This window comes from Ovis canadensis, chromosome 24 (assembly GCF_042477335.2).
Source record: "Ovis canadensis isolate MfBH-ARS-UI-01 breed Bighorn chromosome 24, ARS-UI_OviCan_v2, whole genome shotgun sequence".
NCBI classification, from domain to species: Eukaryota; Metazoa; Chordata; class Mammalia; order Artiodactyla; family Bovidae; genus Ovis; species Ovis canadensis.
Window position 1 is genome coordinate 36239947 of NC_091268.1, and position 22066 is coordinate 36262012.

The 22066-nt window shown below is 47.2% G+C and overlaps 1 protein-coding gene across 3 annotated transcripts in view; it reads left to right on the plus strand.

Annotated features, from left to right (window-relative positions):
* SCNN1B (sodium channel epithelial 1 subunit beta) overlaps nt 1-22066 on the plus strand; it is a 73970-nt gene that overhangs the window by 7901 nt on the left and 44003 nt on the right. The window contains exon 2 of one of the 3 annotated variants that reach the window (XM_069571391.1): nt 5642-5782. The exons of the other annotated variants lie outside the window; for them this stretch is intronic. The gene's annotated coding sequence lies outside the window, so the exon portion shown is untranslated. The remainder of the gene's footprint in view (nt 1-5641; nt 5783-22066) is intronic. 3 annotated transcript variants of the gene reach the window in all.

A 22066-nucleotide genomic window follows, 5' to 3' on the forward strand; every position in this document is an offset into this window, starting at 1 on the left:
AATGAAATTAACTGTTTCAGGCAGGGCCTTTGTCACAAAAGAACAAATATTGCATAATTTCACTTATGTGAAGTGCCTGAAATAGGCAAGTGCAGAGAGAAAGTAGAAAAGATGTTACCCGGGGCAGAGGAGGAAGAGTGGATGGGGTGTTCATGTTTAGTGGGTACAGTTTCATTCTGGTTGGGATGATGAAATTTTTCTGAAGATAGACAAATGGTGATGGTTGCACGATAGTGGAAATATATAATGTCACTGAAATGTACACTTAAAAATGGTTAAAATGGTGATCCTTTATCTCACGTCTATTATGAATAAATTTTCCCTAGTGGCTCAGACAGTAAAGTGTCTACCTGCAATGCAGGAGACCTGAGTTCGATCCCTGGGTCGGGAAGATCCCCTGGAGAAGAAAATGGCAACCCACTCCAGTATTCTTGCCTGGAAAATCCCATGGTCAGAGGAGCCTGATAGGTTATAGTCCATGGGGTCGTAAAGAGTTGGACACGACTAAGCAACTTCACTTTCTTTCTATACCAACAGCATATTAGCAAGTTAGTTTTAAAACAATTAGCTGGGTGGGAAAAGTGAAAGTGTAATTGCTGGTAAGCCAAGGCTACTTCAATTTTTATTTTGTGGAATGGATATTACTCCTTTGATGTAAGAAACAGGCAGGAAAGGCTCAAGGGGGACTGGTGTGGCACCTTGCAGTCAATGATGACATTTCAATTTACAACCTTTGTAAGACAATTATGTTTCAACCTGAATGTTGATGTTAATGTGTATCTTTACCAAAAGAAAGGTTAAAATGGTAAATTTTATGTTGTGCATTTTGTCACAGTGAAAAAACTTTAGGGATGATTAAAAAAAAAAAAAAAACAGGGGCTTTGATATCAGATTGCTTTGGTTCTAGTCCTGGATTCCAGTGTGTGTACTTCTTTAAATCATTGGTTTTCTCACCTGCAAAATGAGTTGTCAGAGAGTACCTGGCTCACAGAAATCCTGCAAGAACTAAAAGACTTTATCCATATAAAGTGCTTGCTCTGCATCTCTTGAATGTAGGAGGTAGGAGTTCAGGTTTAGGAGGATAAGGAATATTAAAATCAGCAGATTCAAGTGGAGTGAGTTTATATATAAGGAGTTTGTGTAAGCTCCATCTGTATTTTTCTGTCACTTTGTATTTGCAAAAAAAAAATTTTTTTAATGCATTTCCATAGTGTGAAATTACAGAATAGTCAGACAAATCATCTTGGCTGGTGGGAAGCCACCAAAGATGAAGCAGTTCTAAACCTGTGGCCTCCTTACCTACACAGATTTGAATCCTGGCTCTGTCACTTATTAGCTGTGTGACTTCAGTCAAGTTAGTCTAACCTCTCTGTGCTTCAGTTTTCTTATCTGTAAACTGAAGGTAATAATAATTCTCATCCCATAAGGGATGTTACTAGGATTAAAGGTGTCAAGTGCTTAGAGCAATGCCTGGCCCACAGTAAATCCTAAGTAATTGTTAAGAAAATAGACTTGAAATAAACCTGAAAGTCTTAGCATTTTTGTTTTTAAAAGAGGAATTTTTTTTTTTTTTTTAACACAAAGGGAATAGTCTCTTAACAAAGCAGCAAAGATTCAGAATCTGGAGCTTAATCTGGAGGACTTCCCTGGGTGGTTGTGGGGAGCGAGCTGGGGAGACCAAGGTAAGGTGACAGGAGCCCAGCTGATGAAGGATGGGGCAATAAGGGGCTCCAGGGGGTTCAGGGATTTTCCCAAGAGGCCCCACAGAGATAACAACAGAGCCCCAGTTCAGCCCAAACTTCCCCTCCCCACACAGTGCCTCCTGATGGCGAGAGTCTTGAGGATCGGAGGCCCTCAGCCTTGCTTCCTCCTGATGTGCCAGGGAGCTCATTTCCAAACCGAGGCCTGGACTGAGGCCTGAGAAGCCTGGCACACCTCCTTCAGGAGCCACACCTGCACCTGTTACATCAAGGCCCTTAAGCCGGAGCTGGAGTACAACCTCCCCAAACAAGCTGATTCCTGAAATTCCGCTCTTACCTGTGTCTGTGTGTGGAGTTGGTTGATTTCCCTGGTTGAAAGGCCCTACCCCGCACCCCAGGGGGGATCACTATTCTCGTTTCTTAGCGGGTTTGCACCACGGGGAGGAGGAGTTTGGCTGGTGAGAGAGACCACAGAGAACCTTCAGGGTCTGAGGCTGTGGGCCTGAAGGCAGCCTTGGAAGGGCTGTTTTAGAGACTGGGAGGAGTGTGAAATGGTTAGACATGCCTTTGCCCCATGCTGGGTGCTCCCAGGTGGAAGGAGGGTCTTGGAGGTCCTAATTTACCACAGGCTGTCTGGGAAGACAGCTCCTGTCCCCCAGAGCCTTGCTGCCATGTTTTAAATATTAAAATCCCCCAGATGCTTTAATTCTCTTCTTTGGACACTCATTTATGTTGGGAAGATCCCCTGGAGAAGGAACGGCTAACCCACTCCAGTATTCTGGCCTGGAGAATTCCACAGACTGTATAGTCCATGGGGTGGCAAAGAGTCGGATACGACTGAGCGACTTTCACTTATGTAACCATTAAGGGTTTGGGAGTTCAATGTGCTGGAGTTGCAGCTCAGTTACGTGTGACCTTGCGGGTGAGGTACTTAACCTCTGAGTCCCAGCTCTGGCCTGTGGAATGGGGACAATAGGGCCTCCTGCAGGGGCATCATTAAGCAAGCCCAGCACCTTACCTCTGTGGCCAGCAGATAATAGACCCTCATTCCCAGGCCCCACCCTTCTTACTGCTCCAGTTAACTCCAGAAATGCTGTTCGAGCCCCGCATTGGAAAGAGATGAGGGTGGGGGCAAAAGGAGGAGAGTTCTGGGCTGAAAGGTCTGAAACTCCTATAGAATTCAGGGCAAGTTGAAAGATCAGAATTGGGCCTGGGTGTGTGTGTCCAGGGAGGGGTGATATTCCAGCGGAGGATGGACGGGATGGTTGTAGCTTGCTGGCTGGAGGAGCGGGAGCCGGACTGGGCCTCACCCTCTCTGACCCCTCAGATACCTGATGACAGAGGGTGGCAGTCTGGCCACAGGATGACCTACCCTTTGGGCAAATCTCCACCTCGCCCCCAGTAGAAGGCAGAACCTGGAGGGAAAGGGTAGGGCAAGGGGAGGGAGGAATCAGACCCATTTCCCAGCACTGGGGGATAATTTCAGGAGTGTTTCCTGAAGCCTAGACACTAGTTCGCAGGGATTTAAACTTCAGGGGACAGATTTTTGTCTGTTTTGTTTTGTTTTGTTTTTACTGATTCACTGCTATAGCCCCAGCTCTCTGTAGACTCTCAATGATATTTTGTTATTGTTCAATCGCTAAGTCGTGTCCGATTCTGGGACCCCATGGACTGCAACACACAGACTTCCCTGTCCATCACTAACTCCCGGAGTTTGCTCAAACTCATGTCCATCGAGTCAGGGATGCCATCCAACCATCTCATCCTCTGTCATCACCTTCTCCTCCTGCCTTCAAACTTTCCCAGCATCAGGGTCTTTTCCAATGAGTCAGTTCTTCGCATCAGGTGGCCCAAGTCTTGGAGTTTCAACTTCAGCATCAATCCTTCCAATGAATATTCAGGAATGATTTCCTTTAGGATTGACTGGTTTGATCTCCTTGCATGATAATGATATTGGTTGAGTGAATAAATGACAGGTGGCTGGATGAGTGCCAGTGATGGACTAGGCCCTGGCGATCCAGAGCCGAGTGAGCCACATCTCTCAGCCCCCAGGAGACTCCTCGACCCCCACCCCATCCTGAGAGGCCCCCTCCATCCTCACCCCCACTCTTGAACTCCCACTAGGGTCCCTGATGCCTGGGCTTGGGAAGGAGGGGCTGTGTTCTTATTGGATCTTAGAATCTAATGGGCTAGAAAAAACCTCCCTGCAGTCAGCCCCCAAACCATCTCAGTCATTGGAGGAGGTGCAGGCGCTCTGTCTGGGATCCATGTTGTTTGCTTGCCTTGTACACAGGGATGGACTGACTTTAGTTTCTCAACATAAGATACCTCTCATCAGATACATGTTGGTGGGGTCAATGTGGCTTTCCCCTCTACAGTAATAATAGGTGGCACTCTACATGCCGGGTTACAGCATAGAATTTGTTCAGTGACTATAAAGTTACCCTCTCCCTCACTTGACCTTTGGAGACACTGAGTTCTCTCACCGCGTGATCTCATCGTACTCTTCCAACAGTCCGGTGAAACAGGTGATGTTGTTGTCTGCACTTTGCAGATCAGAAAATAGGCTCAGAGAGGTTAAGTCATTTGCCCAAGGTCACACAGAGCTAACAAATGGTTGGACTGGGATTCGAACTCAAGCAGTCTGATCACAGAGCTCATCCTGCCTCTCCTCGGCTTCCAGATGAGTGTGGAGGAGGAATAGAAAAGTTTACTCCATGACAATGGCTCTCAAAGCTGTTGGCTCACCAGCAGTGGAGTATAAGGGTTCAGGGGTCACTCCCACAGGACCTCCCCTGGGTCACTGTAGGGGTAAAGATCCTAATCTCCCCCAACAGAGAGTGGGCAGACCAGAGCCTGGCTTGCATGTGGCTGTGATTCCTGGGGCAGCAGCCCCTTCCTGGGCACCACTTTCGCAGCCTCCAAGTCTCCCTGGAGGCTGGGGGAGATGGCCACCCAGGGCCCAGGAAGCCGGCCGAGGCCAGGCCTCCCTCCCAGGGACTCGGTTCCAAAGCCAAGCTAGATTTCAGAGGTTGGCAAGAATGGAGACTTAGCAGGAAACAGGAGGGACCAACAGAAAAAATGTTGCCCTTTTCCCCCTTTCTTGTCTCTGGTTCATGCCTTTGACCTAGTGTTTGAGGAGGAGGGTGTTTGTTTAAAAAGGCAGTGGAACCCACTCTGGAGGTCTAGAGCACAGAGACCTCAGCTGATGCAATGCTTATAGAGTGCTGATTATAGAACCGGCATGGTGAGCAATGTTTGACCTGAGTTACATCATGCGGTCTGCACCATCCCCCTATCAAGTGGGTACATCGTGGTCCTCGTCACCACCATCCTCATCATTATCATCCCATCCTCTTATCCCATCAGCTTCATCTTCATCATCATCACCATCATCCCCATTATTCTCATCGTCTCCTTCACCACCATCATCACCAACAGCAACATCATGCTCACCCACATGGCTTCCCAGCCCCATGACCCAGCCTGCTCACAGGGAAACAGACCTAGAGGACGTGACACATTCATCCCTCAGAAAGATAAAGAAGTAGACTCTAAAGGAAAAAGACCCAAATCTGATTCCTGCCTCTGACACTTTTCTAACTGTGTGACTCTGGGTAATTGATTTAACCTCTCTGAACCTCTCCAAGCCCTTGTCTGTAAAATGAGAGTAATCATAGTTCCTGCCTCCTGGGAATCTGATGAGGGTCACATGAGCTGGCACAGGGCCTGGCTCAAATCATAAAAGCAAAGCAAACACAGGAAAACACTCTGGCAAGGGCAGCAGTGAAGGGGAGAGCTGGGGGCATTGGGCTGGGAGTTTCCTGCAGCCCTGCATAGCCAGGGGCAGTGTGTGTGAGAACGGGCACTGGAGGGCTGATGTGGGGCAGTTTGGGGTCAGGACTGGAGAGAACACTCAAGGGCCCTTCTTTCTTTTCAAGGAGGCAGGGTGTGGAGGAAAGAGCTGGGGACCTTTCACCTGGAGCGAGGCTGAGAGTTCAGAGCTGGAGCTGTGGTCAGTCCAATCCGAGAGAGATCAGGGAGCAAGATCCAGTTTTCCGAACTGGATAGAGGAGGTTCCAGTAAGTGCCAGCTGCTCCCTGCCCCAGACCCAAAGGACTCCCCAAAACTGCCTGCCTAAACCTTCACCATCTATGATGGTGTTCCCTTTGGGGCCACCTCTTTTTTGGATGAATTGTTTCTGAACGGCAGTAATGGTGGGCACCCAAGGCCACTCTTATGCCAGGCAGCTCTGAGCATCTCACCTCCAGCCTCCAGCTCCACAGACCCATGGGTGCTATTCACACAGAGTACGTTGTGAACAACACCCCCAGTGTACAGCCTGCACAGTCGTACGGGGCCGCTGTGCTAGCCTCCCTCTTCCTGGAGTGGACACAGAGTCTATTTTGGATGCCCCAGATCTGACTGCAGCTCAAAGCAGAGAAGGTTGGTTGGTGTCTGGATGCCAGGTGAGATGCAGAGAGCCCAGCTGTGCTGCCGAAAGCTTGTCCTTGAGAAGGCTGTCTCTGACTGTCACATGGACTGGTGATGTGATGGATTATTGAGAGGTGATATGGCAGGGCGGTTATGAGAGCAGCCTCTAGAGTCAAGCTGACATGGATTCAATTCTGTTCTATTTCTCTCACCCTGTGACTTTAGGAAAATCACCTGACCTCGTTGTGCCTCAGTTTTCTCATCTGAAAAATGGGTATATAATAATACACATGAGCATATACTAGTCCTCTCTCTCTTGAGGAGTGAGAAGGAAATAAGATGATGCAGGTCAGGCTAAATGGTCACTACATGTGGTCAATGACATCTCCAGCCAGGGAGGTGGGCTCAGAGTTGCCCACTGGAAGGCAGCTCCCTGAAATCCTGCCAGGGTAATGAAGGACTTAGGTTCTAATCTGACATTGTTGGCCCAGAGCCAGACCAAGTCAATACTTGATCCGGCCTTGTCAACATAACCTTTTCATAATCCAGTGCTGCTAAGGTTTCAGAGATTGTGTGGGTAAATACCAGGAAGAAGAAGGAGGCCTGCAGTCCAGACCTCCATGCCCTCAATTCATTCCTCCAGCCCAGAGGTTGGCAAACTATGGCCCAAAGGCCAAGTCTATGCAGTCCATGAGTTTCCTGTGGTTGGAAAAAAAAAATCCAGAGAAAAAAATCATATCCTGTGACATATGCAAACTACATGAAGTTCAAAATTCAGGATTCATAAAGAAAGTATTATTAAAACACAGCTGTGGGACTGCTCTGGTGGGCCAGTGGCTAAGACTCCATGCTTCCAATGCAGGGGCCCAGGTTTGATCTCTGGTTGGGGAGCAAGATCACATATGCCAAAATAAAAAGGTCAAAGATCTTGCATGCCCCATCTAAGACCTGGTGTGTGTGTGTGTGTGTGTGTGCTAAGCTGCTTCAGTCGTGTCCAACTCTTTACAACCTCATAGACTGTAGCCCACTAGGCTCCTCTGTCCATGGAGTTTGGAGTGGGTTGCCATGCCCTCCTCCGGGGGATCTTCCCAACCCACAGATCGAACTTGCATCTCTTTCATCTCCTGTATTGACAGACGGATTCTTTACCACTAGAGCCACCTGGGAAGCCTAAGACTGGGTACAGCCAAATAAATAAATAAAACTAAAAAAAGAAAAAAGAAAAAACAGCAACAAAACCAAAAGTGAACACACAGCCATGCTGGGAATTCCCTGGTGGGCCAGTGGTGAGGACTCCATGCTTCCACTGCCACAGCCCAGGTTCAATCCCTGATCCAGGAACTAAAATCCTGCAAGCTATTCAGCACCGCCCCAGGGAAAACACACACACACACACACACACACACACACCACACACACACACACACACACACACACACACACACACACACACACCCGTGCTCAGTCATTTAATATTATCTCCGGCTGCTTTCACGCTCCCGTGGCAGAACTGAGCAACTGCAGCAGAGACTCTGTGACATGAAAAGCCTAAATTATTCCTGTCTGTCCTGTTTGCCAATGCCTGCTCTATCAGGCCAATGGTTCTCAAACTGCTGCAGTTTGGAATTACCCAGAGAACGTTCAAGACCAAGTAAATCAGACTGTTTGGAGGCGGGAGCCAGGTATCAGTATTTCAAAGATCTGCAAGCGATTCCATTATGCAGACGAGTCCGAGAAGTTCTCTCCCAGCCCTTCTAGAGGCCCTGCTGCACGCCTCTTGCCATGCCTGGCAGGGCTGTCCCAAGCTCAGATAGCTCACCCAGGGAGGAGACAGCTCTCCTGCCGCAACACCTACGTGCTGGTGCCCCATAGGTCTGGTTTTATGTTATCTACACAGTAATTTTTTTTTAATTCATTTGACTGCACCAGATCTCTGTTGCAGCACATGGCATCTTCGATCTTAGCTGCAGCATGCAGGATTTTTTAGTTGCAGCGTTCAGAAGTCTGTAGTTCTGGCATGTGGGTTCTCGTTCTCTGACCGGGACTCCAATCTGGGCTCTCTGCATTGGGAGCACGGAGCCTTAGCCACTGACCTCCAGGGAAGTCCAGCAGTTTTGTTGTGGTGGTGGTTATGCTGGGTCTTCATTGCTGTGCACCAGCTTTCTCCAGTTGCAGCGAGCAGGGGCTCCTCCTCGTTGTGGTGTGTGGGCCTCTCACTGCAGTGGCTTCTGTTGTTGCGGAGCACAGGCTCTGGTCACGCAGGCTTCTGTAGTTGTGGCTCACGGGCTTAGTTGCTCTGAGGCACGTAGAATCTTCCTGGACCAGGGATTGAACTCGAGTCCCCTGCCTTAGCAGGTGGACTCCTAGCCACTGCGCCACCAGGGGAGTCCAAGTCTAGCCATTTTTTTTTTAAATCAGGAAATGTTCACTTTGGCATCTGGGTTTCTAGATTTTCTTGAAAAAAATGAAAAGATCTAGCCATCCTGGGCTCACATTTCCAAAGAGCAGTAATCAGCTGGATCTCACCTGGCTTCATTTTTTAAAATATTTATTTGTTTATTTTTGGCTGCATCGGGTCTCAGTTGTGGCAGCCGGGACCTTTTGATGCAGCGCCAAGAGCTCTTTATGTGGTGCCCGGGCTTCTCTCGGGGCTCAGGCTTAGTTGCTCCATGGCATGTGGCTAGTGGTAAAGCATCCGCCTGCAGTGCAGGAGATGCAAGAGATGAGGGTTCAGTTCTGGGATCGGGAAGACCCCCTGGAGGAGGAAATGGCAACCCACTCCAGTATTCTTACCTGGAAAATCCCATGGACAGAGGAGCGTGGCGGCTACAGTCCATGAGGTCACAAAGAATCGGACATGACTGAGCACAGACACACTCATGTGGGATCTTGGTTCCCTAACCAGGAAGTAAACCCATGTGCCCTGCATTAGAAGGTAGAGTTTTAACCACTGGACCCCCAGGGAAGTCCCTGGCTTCATAATTTTTTGACATCACCTGCTTGGTCCCTGGAAACATTTGAGTTTGAGACCCCTGACTTCATGGCAAGGAGCTCTAGGCCAGCGTGTCCTCAATCTTAGCAGATACACGAGGCCCAGGGTGTGCTACTGAGCGCATATTCTGACTCTGTAACTGAAGTGGGGCCTAAATATTGTGTCTCTAACAAGCTGCTAGGCGATGCTGATCTGCTGGTCTTGGTACTCGAGAAGTGAGGCGTAGGCTGTAGGCCTTGGTTCTCAAATTTAGCATGGCCCAGAATCTCTGGGGGCTGTGAAAATCCAGAGTGTTTGTTCAAACCCAGAATTTCCAATTCGGGAGGTCTGAAGTGGGGTCGGAGGAGTTGCCTTCTAGCAAGTTCCAGGTGATGTTGCCGCAGCCAGTCTGGGGCCAGACTTTGAGAACCATTGCTCTAGGTTCTGGTTGACCCACTGACTGGCTCGCAGGCTGGGGCTCTGAGGTTCCCCAGACAGCAGGATCTTTATTCCCACTGAGGTCAAGCTCCCTGACACACAGCTGTCGCCAGGGAAACCAGGTCTTCGTTGGCTTCCTCAGTCACTGTCTCTTTGACCAGACCCGAGCAGTTTCCTCGAGTTCACACTGACAGTTTAAAGATGGAATTGGATCCCAAAGATGGGAGAATTTTCTGACCATGTGTTGCACCCCATCCCCATTCCAGAGGGTCCTGATCCATGCATCTTAGGATCGAAGACCCCTCCAGAAAGATCTCACGTTAGATCTTAACACCACCTGCTCAAGCGATCTGAGCCCCAGAGATGGAGTCTCAGCTGACTCTGGGCCTGAAAGCCACAGGGCAGGAGGGGAGCAGCCGCACCGCAGACCCTGCGGCCTCAGGCACGGGGCAGGGCCCTCGGGGGGGTCAGGCTGGGCCCAGTGCCATCCACCACAACCGCCTTGAGCAAGAATGACCACCTGGGCCAGGACCGGTTCCCGGAGTCCTTGAAATGGAGAGGCCCGGCAGCCAGATCTGAGTGGATGAGCTCGAGGAGATCAGGGCTTATGAATGGTCTCATTTTCTTCCTGGACCCAGAGGACAGGGACTCAATACCTCCTGGGGGTTTTCTCTAGACTCTGGAAGCCAGAAGCCCCTGCTCACTGTCTGGCTTAAGAAGGGTCTGCAAGTCCTTCGTAATAGGATGGCACATGGGGCCTGGCCTGGAATGGGCAGGTGTTCTGGAGAGGCTGGGCCAACCCTCTCTCCTCACCAGCTGGATGCCCTTGGGCAGCTGGTTATCCTATGGAGGCAGTGGTCCCTTAAAGGACTGACTTGAGAATGGAATGAGATACTGTGGGCAAAGTGCCGTGACAGTCCCTGGTGCATATTAGGTATTCCACAACTGCAGCTGATGTCATCATAACAATAGGTATTAATTATTAATTTTGATGATTTCATTATGTAAGTGCACCGCCATTCTCTCCTGGCAGACAGAACATTGCCCTTACACTCAAAACAGCACCTTTTTTTTTTTTTTTGCTGCAATGCACAGTGGACAGGATGTGGGATCTTAGTTCCCCGACCTGGGATCGAACCCGCTCCCCCTGAAGTGGGAGTGCAGAGTCTTAACGACTGGACCACCAGAGAAGTCCCAGAATAGCACCTCTTTGGCAGCAGCTGTATTCATTTTGATACTCAATTCATACTGAAGTGCCTACTGTGGCACAGCTGTGCCACAGCTGTGCCAGCTGTGGTTCTAGGTCAGCACTGATCAGTAAAAATATAACACAAGTCACAAAGCTGAACCACATAACAACTTAAAGTTTTCTAATAACCACATTGAAAAAAATAAGTAAAGACAAAGAAATAAGTGAAATTGGGTTTAATAATATATTTTATTGACCCATTAACAGGTAGTCAATATTAAAAATTATTGAGATTTTCTATGTTCAATATACCTTTTAAAAGTTTTTTAACATAGTTTTCTTCCTAACCTATACAGATAAATAATTTTTATTTATTTATTTATTCATTTTGGAGTAGGGACTGGCAACCCACTCCAGTATTTTTGCCTGGAGAATTTCATGGACAGAGGAGCCTGGTGGGCTGCAGCCCACATTGGACACAACTGAGCAGTTAACACACACACATATATAGATAGATGATATTTATTCATTTATTTATGTATTCCTGGAAAATGCTATGGATGGAGGAGCCTGGAAGGCTGCAGTCCATGGGGTCGCAAAGAGTCGGATACAACTGAGCGACTTCACTTTCACCTTTCACTTGCATGCATTGGAGAAGGACATGGCAACCCACTCCAGTGTTCTTGCCTGGAGAGTCCCAGGGATGGGGGAGCCTGGTGGGCTGCCGTCTCTGGGGTCACACAGAGTCGGACATGACTGAAGTGACTTAGCAGCAGCAGTCACTTATTTTTGGCTGCGCTGGGTCTTCCTTTCTCTAGTTGTGGTGAGCCAAGGCTATTGTCTGGTTGTGGTGCGTGGGCTTCTTGTTGCAGTCGCTTCTCTTGGTGCAGGCTCTAGGTGCGTGGTCTCAGTAGGTTGTGGGTCATGGGCCTAGTTACCCTGGAGCATGTGGAATCTTCCTGGACCAGAGATTGAACTCATGTCCCCAGCCTTGGCAGGTGAACTCTCAACCACTGGACTACCAGGGAAGTCCTTAAAGTTTTAATTTTACTAAAACACACACAACCTGAAATTGATCATCTTAACCATTTCTAAGTGTGTGGTGTAGTAGTGTTACTCACATTAGTGTACAGTTCTTCTCCAGAACACTTTTCATCTTGCAGAATACTAGTATTTTATGTCTCTCTTTTTTCTACAGTTTCTTTGCTTTGGATTTTTTTAAAAAAAGAAGTTATTTTTAAAAAACATTTATTTATTTTTTGACTGCACTGGGTCTTAATTGCTGCTGTGGGATCTAGTTCCCAGATGAGGAACCGAACCCAGGCCTTCTACATTGGGAGCGCAGAACCTTAGCCGCTGGACCCCCAGGGAAGACCTTCAAATGGTTTCTTCGAAATGCAGGTAGTGTTCCACATGGAACCACATCTCAGTTCAATGGAGTCTGCAGTACCCAGTATTCGCCACTCATGTGGCTCCTGTGTCGGCCAAAACAGCTCTGCACTGGGGCAAAGCTAGGAAGACAGAGGCCCAGTCGCCTTCACAGGGAGGTTCAAACCCCAGTAGAGGGAGACAGACAGGAAATGAAGAGAGTAGACAGTTTTAATGGTGTCGGGTTCTGTGGAAAGAATAAACAAGGCAGAGGGCTAGAGTGTCCTGAGGGGCTTGGGGGTCAGGGTGGGTGTCTCAGAGGTGGCATCTGAGCTGAAGCCTCAGAGATGAAGCAACTTGATGGAAATCTAAGGCGATGGGCCCCAACCCTGCCTGTGCATCAGGCTTTGTGTGAGAGTTTAAAGAATACAGATATCCCGACCTGGGGGGTCAGAGCTGCTGTGCATGAGGCTCTCGCATGTGGGTCTTTGAAGGGCTCGCTGAGTGATGCTGATGCTGGCCCAAGGGGGCTGTGGAAGCTGCTAAGGATGGCTGATTCAGCAAGAATAGTAGGTGCAAAGGACCTGAGGTGGCCTGATCTTGGCAAATTGGAGGAGCAGATGTGAGGAAGTGTGAGAAGGGCAGGAGGAGAGTCTGGAAAAACTGAAGCGACTTAGCAGCAGCAGCAGCAGCAGCAGCAGCAGCAGCAGCAGCAGCAGCAGCAGCAAGGGCTTGCTTGCTCTCCAGAACTTGGAAAGGAATTGGGGTTTCATTCTAAGTGTGACCGGAACCCATTGCTGGATTCATTGCAGGAAAACTGTAAGGTCTTTTTTGTCAAAAGTTTGGACAGTCACACTTTGTTGAGGCTTAAGTTTAAAAACCAACTCTTTTTTTAAGGTGCCACTTATTGCCTTTAACCTGGTAATGAGGAATGACTCGCAAAGCAGGTTGTTAAATATGGGAGTGTGTTTCCAAGGAAGGTTATGACATCTCTTGGTTGGGGGAGAAAAGAACAGATTCACCTCTAAGCCGAAATCATTCCTAGCTGAGGGCAGGGGGATGGACTTACTGACCCCATCATCCAGATCCTAGAGAGTCAGTGGGGAGCTCTCCAGAGTCCTCTCTCCTGACCCCACTCATTCCCTTGCCTACTGGTTCCTTCTCCCTTTACAGCTTTTCCAAATCTGCCTGGGCTGTTAGACCAACGACTACAGACTAGGTGACTTAAACAACAAACATTTCTTTTCTCGCAGTTTTGGAGGCTGGAAGTCTAAGTTCTAGGTGTCCACCAGGCTGGTTTTGCAGAAGCCTGCCTCCTTGGCCTGCATATGGCTGCCTTCTCACTGTGTCTCCACATGGCCCTTCCTCTGTGCATGCCCTTCCCTGGTGTCTCTTTGGATGTCCAAACATCTTCTTCTTATAAGATGTGGGTAAGATTGGATTAGGCCACCCTACAGGCTTCATTTTCACTTAGTCTCTCCTTTAAAGATCCTGTCTCCAAGTCCCATGCTTAGGAACTTTATAGCTTCAATATATGAATGGTGATGGTAGTAGTGCTGAGTCATGTCCGATTCTTCGCAACCCTGTGGACTGTAGCCCATCCGGCTCCTGTGTCCATGGGATTTTTCCAGGCAAGAATACTGGAATGGGTTGCCATTTCAGATCTTCCCAACCCAGGGATCGAACCCACGATCCATCTCCTGCATTGGCAGCAGACTCTACCTCTGTGCCACCATCACACAGCTCCAGGTAGCAGGTGGATGGAGGGAAGCCAGGTGCTCCCCGCCTCCACCCCATGCACGTAAGCAATGGCAATAACTGGAATGTTTAGGAGAAGGGTGCCTTCCAGCCAGGAGTTTCCAGCATAAACCATCCTGGCAAACCACTCTGGGTCATAGCTGCTGAATGTCAACCCTGCCTCCCAGCGCAGAAGTCCAGACATATTTACTGAGCAACTATCACGTGCAATTTCAAGTGTCGGGAAATCTGACCAGGGCCCTCCTCACCACGTAAGACAGATTAGAAAGGGGCATAAATAGCCATGATACGAAGTAGTTGGGAACAAGCGAAATAGGAGCGCTTGGCCCACAGAAAGTATTATGGGGCTGAGGAGGAGGGGAAATGATGTCCATTCAGTGAGCACTGGGAGCTTCTTGAAAGAGGCAGCACGGGAGCTGGGCCTGGGGGAACGGCACTCCAGGAGAGAAACAGCGTGAGATGGAGCGAGCTCGTGGGCTCGTCCAGAGTGCCAGGGGCTCCAGCAGGTGGCCCAAGGGGCCTGGTATGAGAGGCTCGGAAGCTGCTGCAGACACTGATCCCTCTCTGCCCTCCAGAGTGCCCTGTCCTTCACATTTACCATTGAATCTTCAACACCAGCTCCATGAAGGAGGGACTGTCTCCCCCTCATTTACAGATGGGAAAACCAGGACACAGAGAGGATAGGTCAATTCCACGCAGTCACACAGCAAGTAAGTGACAGAACTAGGATTCGAACCTAGGTTCTTACCCATCAGTCATTCTGAAGGGAAGTGAGGGCTTCCCTCATGGCTCTCGGGTGAAGAATCCCCCTGCAATGCAGGAGACACAGGAGATGTGAGTTCAGTCCCTGGGTCGGGAAGATCCCCTGGAGGAGGAAATGGCAACCCACTCCAGTATCCTTGCCGGGGAAACCCCATGGACAGAGGAGCCAGGCGGGCTACAGTCCATGGGGTCGCAAAGAGTTGGACACAACTAAGCAACTAAAGACACAAAGAAAGGAAAAAAGAGGGGAATAAAGAAAGACATGGAGAATGGGGCCATACTGCTGCTGCTGCTAAGGCGTTTCAGTCGTGTCCGACTCTGTGCAGCCCCATAGACGGCAGCCCACCAGGCTCCCCCTCCCTGGGATTCTCCAGGCAAGAACCCTGGAGTGGGTTGCCATTTCCTTCTTCAATGAATGAAAGTGAAAAGTGAAAGTGAAGTCGCTCAGTCGTGTCCGACATACTATAAGGCCTTTATTCTGCAGATACTCAGAGCCATTGAAAGTTTCCGACAGACATGGGACACAGTAACAGCTAAGCCTCTGGGAAGTGCTGTCCCAAAACCAAATCATTCTTTTATCGAGTTGGGAAACTCCCTTTCCAGCACCTGTCCATTCTAAAGCAGCCTTGCAGGTAAGTATGTAAACTTAGCGGCCACCTACATATTGTCATCATTCTTTCTCTTAGTAAAGGTAATAATAGCCAGTGTTTGTCCAACCCTACAGTAAGTGCTTTATATGCATTATCTCATTTTAGTCTTCACTGGGGGAGATGCCATCGTGGTGCCCATTTACAGGTAAGACAACTGAGGCTCAGAGAGGTGACGTGATGGTTCCAAGACTCCACTCAAGTCTGTCTGACTCCAAGGCTCTCATTTTTAATGATAATAGAATAGTTTATGCTTCCCAGTGAGAAATAGAGAAAGAGAGAGGCTAGACCTACTTTGTGAGCCTCAAAATGTTACCAGGTTGACCTTGTTTTTCTGACTTTAGTCAGGGACACTGCACTTTATTCCCAATTCTCTGACTGCCTGCCTTCTCCACCTGTACCCCGCACACCCCTGGCATCTTCCAAGGCTCAACAGATACTCTCCCCTGCAAAGTTGCCTCCAGCCCTTGGCAGGGAGAGAGGTATGGAGCAGATGAAACGGCCACATTCTTCCCTGCCAGCTGTCAACACACACCACCCACCCTGGGCAAGTGGCCACTTGCATGGATGGGTAGGGGCAGAGCCTTGGGCTTGCGTGTGCGCCATGGGCACCCCTGAGTCCCCGAGTCATCTGTCCATCAGGACGCGATGACTCTGCTCCTGGCAGAGGGCCTGGTGGGCAAGGCGTTTTCCCATGTAATTGTGCTTGTACAGGATGAAGCCTGGCATAGCAGAGTCCTCAGCAATAAGGAAGCAAACACAACACTGAGACTCTGTCAACAAGGATTTGGAAGACGGGAGCCATCCAGGAAACACGGGTTCTAATGCCGCCACCTCCTCTGAGACCCATCTTGGGCTCACCTGTCCCCAAGAGGAAAAGAAAGATCATCCTGTGTAAATGACAGACAGGGTGGTCTGCCTGTTAGAGACCCCAGCAGATTTTCCTAGTTGACTGAATACCTCTCCCTTTGATTTGGTTTGGGGTTGTTTGTTTGCTTGTTTTTAAAAAAATTTTTTTAAGTATTAAAGTAGTAGAAATGCTTGGAAAGTAGTTACAAAAACAATACTAGAACACAAGCTAAGTTCCGTTCAGTTCAGTTCAGGCGCTCAGTCGTGTCCGACTCTTTGCGACCCCGTGAATCCGCAGCACGCCAGGCCTCCCTGTCCATCACCAAAGTATACATCTAATCTGAATTCTCTGACAAGTCCTCTTTCTGCCAAAGAGTAGACACTGAATCCCCATCGGTCCAGCATTTTCCATGTCACTTTCCTCAGATTTTTCTGTAAATCCTCAGAAGCCTATATTTAAAATTTTTTTATCTACGTATTTATTTTTGGCTACAGTAGGTCCTCATTGCCGTGTGTAGGGTTTCTCTAGCTGAGCAGGGGCTCCTCTCTAGTTGCGGTCCGAGGGCTTCTCATTGCGGTGGTGGCTTCTCTCCTTGCGGAGCACGGGCTATACGCACACAGGCTTCAGCAGTTGGTGCACAGGGGCTCAGCAGTTGTGGCGCATGAGCTTAGTTGCTCTGCACCATGTGGGATCTTCCCGAACCAGGAATCGAACAGGTGTCCCCTACATTTTAAGGCAGACTCTTAACCACTGGACCACCAGGGAAGCCCTGGAAATCTACATTTAAAAAAAGAATTATTCTATAATTCCCAGTGCTCTAACATTTTCCCTGACAATTGATTTCCCATAAAGCTGTAATCTCACTTTGCTCATGTAATATTCTATCATAAGCTTTTCCCATTTGCTATAATAATCATTTTTTTTATTATACAAGCAATATGTGTTCATTGTGGGAATGTTCCAAAGCACAGATAAAGTAAACCTAATTTATTAAAAATAACCCAAGAAAGATCCTTCCAGCCAAACATCATTACTCTCAACATCCTGATTAATTTCACCCAATTTTTCCCCTATGCATATAGATACTTAGAAATTGATTTTTTTTTAAAGAAAACAAAAGTAATTAACCTTCCCCAATATTCTCTCCTGTGCCTCTGTCATGGTTTGTCTGTTGTACATTTATATTTTCTTGCCATGAGCATCTGTATCCATGTGGGGAAGCCAGGCAGTGAGGGTTGAATAGCCACAAGGTGTGGTCACCTTTCAAAACCACCAGTGGTACTTGGTCAACAGATGGACAAGGAAATGACAAACCAGGAGTACTCTGACCTCAAGATAAGATGGGTCCTCCAGGATTTAGCATATAGGCTGAAGCCCACATGAATGCACATTTCTCTTTTAAAGTTTACACAAAAAAAAAACCATGTTTTTTCTGGCAGCTGAAGCCACATCTGCTGCCTCGGACTTTAGGATCTTCCGGCTGTGGTGGCAGGACATGTGTCAGGCGACTCCTAGGATAGAGGCTGATATAATCCTACCCCCAGGAGCAGAGAAACCTACAGAATGGGTTTTCGTAAGAACCCCGATGTTTGCAGCAGCTCAGGGCCAAGGGGTCAGTATGGCAGGTTTTCTTGGAGTTGTAAGTACCAAGGTATTTTATCTAATCTGGTGAGTTTGTGAAACAAAGGAAGATCTTTGCTGAATCTGTTTCCCTATGTAGCGTGGCATGTGGAGATAGTTTTTAGATGGTGCACAGATGTCTTTCATCTCATTAGTAATTATTTATGTTGAGGTGTATTAGGAAACATATTAATATATAATTAGTAACATCAGGCTTGTGATTTTGTGGACATTCTTGCTTAGGACAGAGCTGAAGTAGGTATTTAAGTGAAAACAAGAGTGAGTCAATGTAAAGAAAGATATTAAGTTGATGAAAGTATAATTGGTACCCAGTTGCAGCTCAGATCATGAAGACAGCACTCAAGGTTGACCCTTGTGCATCCAATGGTCAGTCCTGGAGAACAAAAAGACAGCCAGCGTCTTCAGCTCCAGTCATTGACCTGCCTTTGCCGCAAGAGGCCTATCTTCAGAGGCAGCTTATTGGAGCTTCTTCACCCTTCCAGTGTGATTTGGATTAAGAATCCAGAAGGTGCTGGAAACAGGCAGTTAGCACAGATGCATCATCTGAGTTCCTACACCCTGGAAGCTGGTCTGGTCCAGTCACTTTTGAATGTAGTAGTTCTGTCCTGCAAGATTATGGTAAATGCCTCGGAACTGTGGCCTCTGGTTTTATCATGCATGCCATGACTTGAGAGTTTATCTTTGAAGGGAGATTTTATTAAAGATTTGTGTATTGAGATATTCTTCATATTAATATGTTGGATCATCATGTTGGCATGTGAAGTGATCCAAGACGCTTCCCAACTATTGTTGATGATCCTATTTATGTATGTGGTTTTATTTTTTTCCCCCTAATAGAGTGGTTCTAGGCTTTTGACTCTAAGCTCTTGGCTAGGGTTAGTATTAGTGACTCCTAGGAAGTAGGTAGTGGATCATCACCAGGAGAGGGGGCCCCCAGTCTGTGCCCTCAGGATGTACCAAAACTTAAAGAATAAGTGAAGACCAAGGTTCCTCATACTTGTGGTCATTTTCTTTTGTGATTTTTATTTCTTTCACTATCAAAAAAAAAAAAGTTCCCATATTATTTGCATATCACTACCTAAGGGGAAGATCCCCTGGAGAAGGAAATGGCAACCCACTCCAATATTCTTGCCTGGAAAATTCCATGCACTGAGGAGTCTGGTAGGCTATAGTCCATGGGGTTGCAAAGAGTCAGACATGACTGAGCAGCTTCACTTTCACCTAAGAAGTGAATGGCATTTCCCTGATCGACCTCCATGTTGCAAACATTTGTTTAACCGTTCCATTTGTTTTAAATGCTGCAATTTTCTTTTCGTATTTGGAAAACAATCTTTTTTTTTTTCACTTGCATAGATCCTTGAATAAAGCTATTAAGTGCTAATGTGCTTAATATCATTATATTGCTGTGAATCAGGCATTTTTCTAAGCACCCTCAGAGGTAGGTGTAATATTGTCTCTGGTATTCAGTGAGGGAATGGAGGCACAGAGACACCATGTAGCTTGCCCAAGGTTGCACAGCACACCTGGATTCAAACCCAGAGCTCGGCTTCAGCTCATAAGTCCTGAGCTGCTCTACTATATGGGGAGTTGTGAGTACTTTACTGAAAACTCTCTCTTTGTTAGATTTTTCCCTGTATTGGAGGAAATTCACCCTCACATTCCAGCCAATGTACCAGAGACTCTTCTTTTGAAAATATGGCCAAAGTGAATGTGAAGTCGCTCAGGTATGTCTGACTCTGGGACCCCATGGACTGTAGCCTACCAGGTTCCTCTCTCCAAGGGATTTTCCAGGAAGAATACTGGAGTGGGTTGCCATTTCCTTCTCCAGCTGATCTTCCTGACCCAGGTATCGAACCTGGGTCTACCACATTGTAGGCAGACGCTTAAATGTCTGAGCCACCAGGGAAGTCTGAAAACATGCATGGCCAAGCTTAGCCAAATGGTGATGACTGTGGCTCTGGGCAGAAACGAATGTTTGGCAGGGCCTCCTCTTTGAGCTCATATGATGCCTCCAAGTAAATTAGAAAAAAGTGCCCAGAAGAAGCTCCTTCAGTTCAGTTCAGTTCACTCAGTCATGTCCAACTCTTTGCAGCTCCGTGGATTGCAGCAAGCCAGGCCTCCCTGTCCATCACCAACTCCTGGAGTTTACTCAGACTCATGTCCCTTGAGTTGGTAATGCCATCCAACCATCTCATCCTCTGTCGTCCCCTTCTCCTCCCGCCTTCAATCTTTCCCAGCATCAGGGTCTTTTCAAATGAGTCAGCTCTTCACATCAGGTGGCCAAAGGATTGGAGTTTCAGCTTCAACATCAGTCCTTCCAATGAATATTCGGGACTGATTTCCTTTAGGATGGACTGGTTGTATCTCCTTGCAATCCAAGGGACTCTCAAAACTCTTCTCTAATACCATAGTTCAAAAGCATCAATTCTTCGGTGCTCAGCTATCTTCACAGTCCAACTCTCACATCCATACATGACCACAGGAAAAACCATAGCCTTGACTAGATGGACCTTTGTTGGCAAAGTAATGTCTCTGCTTTTTAATATGCTATCCAAGTTGGTCATAACTTTCCTTCCAAGGAGTAACCATCTTTCAATTTCATCACTGCAGTCACCATCTGCAGTGATTTTGGAGCCCACAAAAATAAAGTCTGCCACTATTTCCACTGTTTCCCCATCTATTTCCCATGAAGTGATGGGACCGGATGCCATGATCTTAGTTTTCTGAATGTTGAGCTTTAAGCCAACTTTTTCACTCTCCTCTTTCACTTTCATCAAGAGGCTTTTTAGTTCTTCTTCACTTTCTGCCATAAGGGTGGTGTCATCTGCATATCTGAGGTTATTGATATTTCTCCCAGCAATCTTGATTCCAGCTTCTGCCTCTTCCAGCCCAGCATTTCTCATGATGTACTCTGCATATAAGTTAAATAAGCAGGGTGACAATATACAGTCTTGATGTATTCTTTTTCCTATTTGGAACCAGTCTGTTGTTCCATGTCCAGTTCTAACTGTTGCTTCCTGACCTGCATATAGATTTCTCAAGAGGCAGGTCAGGTGGTCTGGTATTCCCATCTCTTTCAGAATTTTCCACAGTTGATTGTGATCCACACAGTCAAAGGCTTTGGCATAGTCAATAAAGCAGAAATAGATGTTTTTCTGGAACTCTCTTGCTTTTTTGATGATCCAGCAGATGTTGGCAATTTGATCTCTGGTTCCTTTGCCTTTTCTAAAACCAGATTGAAAATCTGTAAGTTCACAGTTCATGTACTGTTGAAGCCTGGCTTGGATAGTTTTGAGCATTACTTTACTAGCATGTGAGATGAGTGCAATTGTGTGGTAGTTTGAGCATTCTTTGGCATTGCCTTTCTTTGGGATTGGAATGAAAATTGACCTTTTCCAGTCTTGTGGCCACTGCTGAGTTTTCCAAATTTGCTGGCATATTGAGTGCAGCACTTTCACAGCATCATCTTTTAGAATTTGAAATAGTTCAACTGGAATTCCATCACCTCCACTAGCTTTGTTCATAGTGATACTTTCTAAGGCCCACTTGACTTCACATTCCAGGATGTCTGGCTCTAGGTCAGTGATCACACCATCGTGATTATCTGGATCGTAAAGATCTTTTCTGTACTGTTCTTCTGTGTATTCTTGCTACCTCTTCTTAATATCTTCTGCTTCTGTTAGGTCCATACCATTCCTGTCCTTTATCGAGCCCATCTTTGCATGAAATGTTCCCTTGGTACATGTTCCCTTCTCTAATTTTCTTGAAGATGTCTCTAGTCTTTCCCATTCTATTATTTCCTTCTATTTCTTTGCACTGATCACTGAGGAAGGCTTTCTTATCTCTCCTTGCTATTCTTTGGAACTCTGCATTCAAATGGGTATGTCTTTCCTTTTCTCCTTTGCTTTTTGCTTCTCTTCTTTTCACAGCTATTTGTAAGGCCTTCTCGCCAGCCATTTTGCTTTTTTACATTTCTTTTTCTTGGGGATGGTCTTGCTCCCTGCCTCCTATACAATGTCACTAACCTCCGTCCATAATTCATCAGGCACTCTGTCTATCAGATCTAGTTCTTTAAATCTATTACTCGCTTCTACTGTATAATCATAAGGGATTTGATTTAGGTCACACCTGAATGGTCTAGTGGTTTTTCCTACTTTCTTCAATTTAAGTCTGAATTTGCCAATAAGGAGTTCATGATCTGAGCTACAGTCAGCTCCCAGTCTTGTTTTTACTGACCGTATAGAGAGCTTCTCCATCTTTGGCTTCAGAGAATATAATCAGTCTGGTTTTGGTGTTGACCATCTGGTG